The following is a 10680-nucleotide window of genomic DNA, read 5'->3' as shown; positions in this document are numbered from 1 at the left end:
GCTGGAATTTCTGTCCACACATTAGTTCAGTTAGCTCTTGCTTATCACACATCAGTCCAGTGCTTTAACACTGATTATGCAGATATCATTACAGCAGTGCTGCTAATTGTAGCTTGTATGGATGAACACCTAGACCTGGCCAATATTGAATTGGACAACGAAGCTGCTACAAAAATGCTGCATACAATTTCCTTTCTTTGAAAGAAGCCAATGATAAAATGTTTGATCTTTCTTCCTCCTCAGAGGATCTTTATCAGTCTGAGATGGATGAAGTTAAACTTCATTGTTTTTGCTTGACTCCTTGGATTGATGGATCATATTTCCCATCCCAGGCCATGTCATGGCTTATTGTGGAACTGAATTTCCCAGCACGCCACCTTGAAAGGCAAAATATATCATTGCTGATTGAATTGCTGCTACTGCCTGTACAGCAAACAGTATAAGAAATCAGTTTTATGAACGCAAAGGTAAATCAAAAGTTTTGTCATGCCTGTTTACCAATAAAAGTCCATGGGTAATTCTGATCAGCATAGAATCAACCGGCCTCAAAGAAATCAATAACTTAATTGTCATTGTTACTCATCATTATTCTATCAAGATATTGTGGCATGGACGTCCCTAATATTATGATGGTATGAAGTCAACAAAACAACAGTCATTTGTAAAATATTCCTCTAACATGACCACAAAGTTGAAAATTTCAACTGGTTCACATGCTAATCAGTTACCTTTTGTAGATATGTTTTGCATGCCACACATTGTTATGTCTATAGGTACTGAGCTTCATCATGATTTTAGTGTCTTAAATAGCTAATCCTATAATTATTTTCAGTGTTTATCATGTCATCATTTGTCTTATCAGTATAGCTAGCTAGTGGCAATCTTATACATAGGCGGATCTATGAGGCGGCCAAGGAGGGGCAAGGAGTTTTAGTGTACAACAGTGTTTATTCCACTAAGAGGAATTCTAGTACACAAGTTATATTTAGTTACATAACTTTATTCAGTATGGCTGGATGAATGATAGACATACAGTTGTAAGACTGTAGTTAGAGAAAATTTTAAAAAATTAGACCTCCTATAGGTTTGAATTTGGGAGCATTTTTGATAACATTTAGCTAACAACGTGTATGCTTGCAATGCATATAAAGATTAGTTAGCCTATTTGAGATAAAACCTGTTTGATGGTAAAGTGTACTAAATCTAAAATAAGGTACAGCTATAGTATTGTTATAATGATATTAGAATTGTGACTGTTCTATTAGAGTAGTGACTGCTCTATTAGAGTATCTCGATCTTAGCACAAAAATCAAACTTATTTGTCTTACTTTCTTTACAATATACAGTATAACTGTAAAGTGTACTTATAACTGTTGTCTTCTATTTGTCCATTAGTTTTCTATACTTTTGAACAGTATGAATGCATGATTCCAGTTTCTGGTATCAATATAGTGCCGTAGGTCCAAGGGGGGCCAGGGGGGGCACAGCACCCCTTGCACCACCCTCAGATCCGCCTATGACCTTATATATTACTAAGTATAGCTATATTATCCTGCATGAAAATACCTGTGGATATAAACAGAAAACTACCTCCACTGGTCATAGAGAACGTTTGATTAGCATTAATTGGTGCTGCTAAGGTCAAGTCTTTATTCTTTGATCAGACTCAGGTGTAACTTAACACAGTGTGTTCCATGGAAGTATTTCAGTTAGACACTCTCCCCCACTACTATATTATGAACTCTTGCCTAGCATATGAGTAAACTAATTTTCAGCTTGCACAGTGGCTTGAGCTAAATAATTCCACTTGCCTTAGCTTCTTTTTCTTGACTTCCCACTGTGCTTTATCTAAAGGCCTAGATCATAAAGGAACACTGTCCTTCCTTTATAGGTTGGATGGGAGAATTAGCATCCAAAGTGTTGATGTACTCCTTATACGTTGTGTCAGAATTCTCCAAGTGATCTACAACTTGGTTATAGTCCAGAGCTACATTCAAATCGCTAGAAAGTAATTTTTAATACTGTGCAGGCTTCCCGGGGATCTTGTATGCACAAAGACAATAATTACAATCTGGGCACGAAATGATTTGATCTTCCACTTCACAATCCATTTGTAAAACCACTGAAGAGTGTCTTAGTGTGAGGTCTGGGTTTATATAGCTAGCTGAGGATGTCAAAATCTCTCTAACCTTATACGGTAGTTCAAAGGTTACTCGAGAAAGCTACTTGATTTTTTCTTAGCTAAGCCATGCACTAGCTTATAAGGACGTCAAAATCTCTCAAACCTTAAGTGACAGTTTAACGATTAAATTACCTCAAAGTTACTTGATATTTTTGCTTAGCCATACATAACTTATATCCAATCCAAGATTCAATCCCTTCAGAGAAAATCGCTTACTCCGAGGTTTACTCTAACAGTGGTCCCTATACCTCGGCTGTCCTCGTCCCGGTTTTACTCCTGTTGGCCGTCCCCGTCCCTGTCCCCGTCCCGGTTTTACCCTTATTTTCCCCGTCCCGGTTTTACCCCTATTGTCCCCGTCCCCGTCCCTGTCCCCGTCCCCGTCCCTGTCCCCGTCCCCGTCCCTGTCCCCGTCCCCATCCCTGTCCCCGTCCCCGTCCCTGTCCCCGTCCCGGTTTTACCCCATCCCTATAGGGTAATCATGTATGGTGAAATCGATGATGTGAATCTTGAGGTGATTGAGTGAATACTGAAGCAATAACAGGGCGATCAATGTTCGGAATGTACAAAGGAACGCAAGGCATACACCTGCGGTTGCGTCTAACCGCATGCGATTAAAAAAATATATATATTTTAAAAAATGAAACTTCCCCTTTGATGTCGGCAACCTCGATCACGAAACAATCGGCATGGATTTGCTTCACTGCTTGTGTGGTAGTTACTAGTGACATGATGAGTTCAGCTCCAGAGTTTCAGAGGGATAGCGTAAGTGACGGGTGGATTACAGGAAGGCCGAATTTGACAACGTTCGTTCTTGTAAAATCCTCACGTAGTGGTCGCGTCATTTATTGTCTGCGGCGCGCGTTTCTGCTTTACTGGCCGCGCGACTCACTACCGTGAGTCTTGATCATTATGCAAGACTAGGTGGCTGCAAAGAATTGATGCCTTCCATGTTTTTATGGATATGTTTGATAGCATATAGCATTGTCCAGTAGTGTTTTGATTCCATTACTAATGACCAGTCAGGATGGTCACGTGATGCTTTAGTTGATGCCATAGCACTTTCTAAGTGTCTTTTAGATTTTGAGTTTATAATTGCATTGCATGTAGTTGAAAGGTATATGTCATACACTGAAAGCTTAACTCGAGCTTTGCAGGCTAGGGCACTAGATATTGTCCAAGCTGTACAGCATATTGGTGTTTTGAAGCAGGTACTAACTGATGCTCGATCTGAAGTAGAACAGCAGTTTAATTGCTTATTTTTAAATACCTCAAAGTGTGCCAGCAAACATGGTGTTTTGGTATCTGCTCCTAGGAGATGTGCCAGACAAACTGCTAGAGAAAACCACCCTGGCAGTGCAGAAGAATATTATCGCAGATCTCTAGCAATTCCCTTCTTAGATCTGAAATTGAAAGTAGATTTGCTAGCCATACAGATTTGGCTATGAAGTGTTTATGCATCATACCATCATGTTTCTCACATCAAACAGCTAAGGCCCCTATTTGGTGATTATTAGTTTCTCATCCACCGCCCGCATCCTTCTTAAGCTACCGCATGGTAAGCCATTATTTACTCTGCGCATGCTCAGAAGAACACGTGATACCAAACTGTTATAATTTTTGTTGATGAACGCTACAATTCACTATATATCACCAGGAGAACTGATGTTTTCCTTAGCAAATTGCTGTAGTGCCAGTTGCAATCGTGCTCTATCGACTTCATCAAAGCAGGCTTTCAGTTGACTGTCGAAAAACAGTTGGCGATCACGAAAAGTAGAATCAGCTGGTGAAGGAAATGTTTGTAGTAAGAAAGAAAGACAATTTGGACAAGGTCTGTACATCAGTGTGTTAATATTATACAACTGATAATGGCATAATGGTAACACCCTCCCGCCCGCATCATAATAATTAGAAAGGCTGGATGAGAAACTAATAATCACCGAATAGGGGCCTAATGATGATGAAATAGTTGAGTTCTTTAGTAGTGATTTAGAATACAATTCTGCTGCTAAAGCAGAGCTTCACCTCTGGTGGGCTCATTTCAAGGAGCAAGAACAACTTCCAGATACACCTCAGTCTGCTCTGAAACATGCTACTCCTATGCTTTTTCCAAATATTAGAAAGATGTTAATATGCATAATGGTATTACCAGTCACATCTTGTGAAGCAGAAAGATCATTTAGTGCATTGCGCAGGATTAAGACATATTTACAGACAACAATGACTCAAAACAGATTGAACTCCTTGTCACTTTTATCTATACACAATTCTTCTCCTTACATACCATCAACATCTGAGATAAAATCAATTTTTTTACAGAAACATCGTCGTATTATGGAATCAAGAACTCTTTAGTAATTGACTATCACATGCACCTATACATGGCTAGTTGGTTAGCTAACATGAGATTATAAAATGTACTGAGTGTCGTTTATATGTATTTTAATTATACACATGTAGTAAATGTACTGTTCTGTATAATGTACCATACAGTTGTAATGTGTATATGTTATTGAAGTGAAGTACAAATTTTAAGTAGAACATGATGATTTCAAAACCCACCCCTTGTCAGCGGCTGGGGGCTGCGCCCCCAGACCCCTGCGTCTCAGATCTACTACTATTGGAACCTCCCTTCAAAAATTTCTCCCTACACCCCTGTAGTGCATGATTATATTAAATCATCCAGCTTGACTTCAATGCATGAGACAAGTACAAAATTTAAGCTTGCGCCAATTATGCCGGCATAATTTCGAGCATAATAGGCTAGCAAAAGCATCAAGCATTACCGTACGCAAGGAAATTTTGACGTCAAAAAAAATTGACGAATTCAGACTTCAGCAGATTTGATGAATAAAATGTTGACGAAAATGAAGAAATTGTAGGCAAAACCTGTACTTTTAAGGGCGCTTATAAACATTTGACGAATTTAAATTTGACGAATTAAACAGATTCGTCAAATTTTTTGACGTCAAAATTTCCTTGCGTACGGTACATATGCCAGCATAATGGGTCATAATAGGACAATTTTCAAGAATTTTAATTAAAACGCGCACGCCAAAAATACTGCACATTATTACTGCATTTCATGTCAAAAACCTTGCAGTGTTATTAATTTTTTACTATTTCTTGACTAATTATTCACACTTTAGGCCACTATTCGGTGATTATTAGTTTCTCATCCAGCCTTTCTAATTATTATGATGCGGGCGGGAGGGTATTACCATTATGCCATTATTTTATAATATTAACACACTGATGTACAGACCTTGTCCAAATTGTCTTTCTTTCTTACTACAAGCATTTCTTTCACCAGCTGATTCTACTTTTCGTGATCACCAACTGTTTTTCGACAGTCAACTGAAAGCCCTGCTTTGATGAAGTCGCCGGATAGAGCACAATTGCAACTGGCACTGCAGCAATTTGCTAAGGAAAACAACAGTTCTCCTGGCGATATATAGCGCATTGTAGCGTTCATCAACAATATGTCATAGCAGTTTGGTATCACGTGTTCTTCTGAGCATACACAGAGTAAATAATGGCTTACCATGCGGTAGCTTAAGAAGGATGCGGGCGGTGGATGAGAAACCAATAATCACCAAATAGGGGCCTTATGGAAATAAGATCGAGATACTCTAATAGCTGAACCCTACGTATAGCTTTGCATGTCTATGCAGGAAAAATATTTACAGCAAATATAATATTATTAAAGTTTGGCCTGTAACTGTGCATGCAATGCATATTCCACTCCTCATTTTAGATTTGCCTCCCAAGCAGTGTTGGGCAAGTTACTTTGTAAAAGTAATTAGTTACATATTCCATATTACTTGCAACTGAACTATTTAGTTACAGTTACATATTACCCATAATAAAGTAACTATACTTTGTATCCACAGCATTAAGCTGTCACGTGTGAAACTACCACTTTATCACATGACATGATTGCATTATAGGACAATGTGCAAATCTTGGTTATAAGTAAGAAGCTGGCGAATAAGCTTCATTCATTAGACTTCGTTACTTCGATTCGTTGTGGCTAGGCGTTACTCAGAGGATAACTAACGAGATTAGTAACTTTGTTACTTGTAGTAGTAATATTAGACTCGTTACAGTAACTATATTACTTAGGTAACATGTTACATGTGTAAGTAAAGTAACTTGAGTTGTATGGCCCGTTTTTATAGCGTATTTCGTTATATTACTTATAGTAGGGTCCGCAATCCGAAAACTCAACTTTCACAAATCGATCCCCCTACCATTGTGGGATGTTCATTGTAGTATCCCATTGCTAGATCCACCATGAAACCGGAGGCACGGTTGTTGTCTTCACAGAACTATCGATTTTAGTATTTCGTGAGATGCAAAAATTACTTTTAAAACTTCTGGCTCCACACAAAGAACAGGATAGAACTTGCTGCTTAGCTAGATATTATCTAGAGTTAATGTAGTTAAAAAGTACGTACAGTAATAAGCAAATGATTCACTGGGTTCCCGGCACAGGGTTGCTTTCTCTCAAAAAGCAGAAAACGAAACACGAATTTTCGAATTCAAACTGCCCTACCAGCCAAGACAAGAAAAGCCAACTCGTCCTCATAGTGATGTGATAAGGTTGGATGCATAGTCTGTCTATGCTGTTAGTTTGGAAAGGATCTGAGACTTCTCACCATCTGGGTGAAGAACGTCAAAATTTTCGTGCATCATTTCAAGGGATTCTCTCAATGGTACTAAAGTGCTTTCCGGTACTTCTGATGCCACACTGGTCACTTAATTTTGTTTAGAATGATGATAAATGATGGTTCAAAACGTTTGGTAGTAGTAGTAGTTGGTGTTTCTGTGATTTCATATGATGCAGTATACCAGCAGCTCACCAGGAGCTCCACCCAGCTCGAATAAAAAATGAAAGATTTTGTGCATTTTTCAGTTTGTTTTGGGATGTTTTGCAGCATAATGGTGATGTAGGGGGATCTAGTGAAGATTTGAAGCTGCTGTGGAACGTTAGAGGTGAAGTCAAATTTGGACGATTTTGCTGCCTCCCTTGATGCATAGCTTAGAGCGAGGCGTGGAAGCTGTGGATGAAATAATAATTGACAACCGCTATTATCAAACGTTCAGGGACATCTTTTGCCATAGTTTTAGTCTATAATTGATGATTGTTGTGGCTGCAGAAGCGCTGGAAATGGGTAGAATTCGTAACACAATTCTTTGTTGCTGCAAAAAATTTTGACGCTCGTCACCCAGATGGTGAGAAGTCTCAGATCTTTTCCAAACTAACAGCATAGACAGACTATGCACCCAACCGTATCGAAACACTATGAGGAAGAGTTGGCTTCTCTTGCCCTGGGTGGTAGGGCAGTTTGAATTCGAAACTTCGTATTTTTTTGTCTGTTTTTTCAAAGAAAGCAACCCTGTTCCGGGCACCCAGCAAACCATTTACTTATTTCTGTGCGTAGTTTTCAACTACAACAACTCTGGATACGATTTGGCTAAGTAGCAAGTTTCATCCGGTCCTTTGTGTGGAGCACGAAATTTTAAAAATAAATCTTGCATCTTGTGAGATACTGAAAATGATATTTCTGTGAAGACAACAATCGTGCCTCCGGTTTCATGGTGGATCAAGCAATGGGATACTACAATGAACATCCCACAATGGTAGGGGGACTGATTTGTAGAAGTTGATTTTTCGGATTGCGGACCCTACTTATAGTTACCACAAAAGTAATAATATTATGTAACGCGTTACTTATGTAATGCGTTACTCCAAACACTGCTCCCAAGTTTATGTCAATTTAATTTAGGCCACTCCAAGTCATACCTTAGTTTCTGGTCACTCCCAAGCCTACAAATGGATGCGGGCGGGCGGATGATCAGGACTTCAGGACTATAGACTCTACTGTGACTATATACTGTATGGTATTATTATTTGCTCAATTTAGCAAATTCATGTTGATTTGTTTTTAGTCAAACTTAACCAACAACATAAGTAGTTGTGCTTCGGCAAAAAATGCACTAGGAAAGTTGTTGATGGATCATGGCTAGCTATACACTGATGTATAGCATTTAAGTATATTTATTTATTTATTTAGAATATACTATAGGAAATGTTTAGCTCATGTAGCTACTTATGCTTTCCAAGTGAAATAAATGTCTCATTAGCTATGTCAGGAAAATATTGCTATGACTTATAGCTAAGTTATTCAAATGATCATGATCCAAAATGAAATTTAACTTCTATTTTCACATCAGAAATTCTTCATTCAAATGTGAAGTCGTAGCCCACTAGCTATGTGTTTCCAGCCTTCTATTCAGTAACCTTGAGAAAAGCAACTGTCAAAGTTTTGAGTCATTGAGTGCTCCAGACTAGTGTTTTTTAGTGATCATCTGGGAATGTTTAAACTATAAGGGTTTCTACTTGCCAATCTAATTTTAGTTATGGAAAAGTTTAAGTTTAAGCTCACCGAATGTTGCCGGCTTTCCATACCCCTGCAGTGTTCAGTGATAAGGAATTTGAAGTTACTAGACTAATTATTAGAGGACTACATTTGAATTACTATAAAGTTAAAGCTATGGCCCATCTGCATGGGCTAGTAGTTAATGCTACTGAAATTACTTTGGTTACAGAAGCATTAGTAACATGCAGTTATAATCTGAACAGCTATATAATCAAGGACAAAACTAGCTATAGTTAGAAACATTTTATTAGTGTGGCATATATACCTAATATTAGAGTTAAGAGTAGTGTGACTGCTCTATTGGAATCCCTGACTGCTCTATTAGAGTATTTCGATCTTTTACAGTAAAAAATAAGTGTCTTGCTGGGTCACATGCACTTAAGCACCTGTAATATTAATAATAGTCCTCATAAACTAGGGTTCCAGGTTTACCATGCGGGCGGGTGACCAGAAACTAAGGTTTGACTTGGTGTGGCCTTACTATGAATTTCAGGGGCAGATTTAAAGAAGGTGTTACTGTAGTATATCCAAGGAACAAATGGTATAGAATACAGTGGCTACAATTAGCTATTTACTACAGCTATTTTAAGGTGGAGAATTGATATGTTTATAATTGTGGAACTTGATTGTGCATATAGAATCTCTGAAACAGGAGGTATGCAAGGGCGGATTTAGGGGGTGCTTGGGGTGCTGAAGCACCCCCCTCCGGGCCAAAATTTTACCGTGTGCAAGCTAGGAAGCTTCTAGAAGTTGCAGTATAGATGCAATTGCATCTTATACATATGCATGGCAATGAAAAGATGAAAAGAGAAGGGAGAATGGCTAATTTTACTTAGAGTTACTAATAGGGGTTCAAATTATACTTTTGGTGTGAGACTTAACCTAAAAGCTGCTAAAAATCGAAATACTCTAATAGAACAGTCAACTACTCTAATAGAACATCCATCATTATGTTTTTTCAAGAAGTTGCCAGTGTGTTTTCTTGACCTGTGCACTGCTATCTTACCATTGCTCCAAACATCCTGCCATATACTAATCACTTTCTGAGAACAACTTCTGTCAAATAGTTTAATATTATAGTGGGTATTTTCAGTTGTTGCTACATTTGATGTTAACATGCTTAAGTAAAACAGTTGATTTCTTAACGTGTATACAGTTAACAAGGCTGTAGTATCTGAGAACTGTTTGTTTTTGCTTTATCATTACCAAAGTTCCATGCTGCATTTATCTGAATCTAGCATCTAATAAAATTTAATGTCATACAAGGTTTGCACTCCCAAACCCCTTGAAGCTCAACTTTATAAGCTCAAATGATACTACAGCATTTACGCTTTCACGTTATAAGGGCTTAGTTGTGGCCAAAACCTAGTTGTATATGTAAGTGACTTTCTATTCTGGTTGAAAAAATTAATATGGTGATGGGGCCATATAGTTGAAAAGTCAGATTGAAATAGTAACAGAACAGTCTGTGGCTATATATACTACAAAGTTGAAGTTATTTTTGTGTGCATTTTAAATCTCTACAGTGACCTTAAGATCCAATCCTGTGTATGTCTTTGACAATCCACTATTATGTATTGCCTCATAATCCAATAGCATTTAATTATAAAGGTGTGGTTCTGTTTTTCTAAAATTGCTTACAACTGAACTCGTCCATCTTCCAGATTCAATCTTGTGATAGCTATATTCCAAAAAATTCCAGAGGAAGCATCACCCCAGACTCCCCTAGCTGGAAAATTCTACACATGCATACTCTACACACTGCATGGTTAGTGTATACTTGACCTCTCCAGCCCTCTCTTCATTGTTACTGTTTGGATGTTATAGTTTGAGCCATGAGACTGTAAAGCACACTAGCTATACCTTAAGCCAAGCAATACACTAAATTTAGTGATCTTGTATATTGATGAATTTACAATATAAATTTTATTCATTCGTGAATTGATGTAATCAATTAGCAAAAAACCAAACTCTAAAATTGCTAAATTTAATGTACCACTAAATTAAGGTATTTCAAACACAAAATTAATGGCAAGTATTGATCATGTATAGCTG

Source organism: Dysidea avara, chromosome 3 (genome assembly GCF_963678975.1).
Source record: "Dysidea avara chromosome 3, odDysAvar1.4, whole genome shotgun sequence".
NCBI lineage: Eukaryota > Metazoa > Porifera > Demospongiae > Dictyoceratida > Dysideidae > Dysidea > Dysidea avara.
This window is presented reverse-complemented; position numbering follows the sequence as displayed.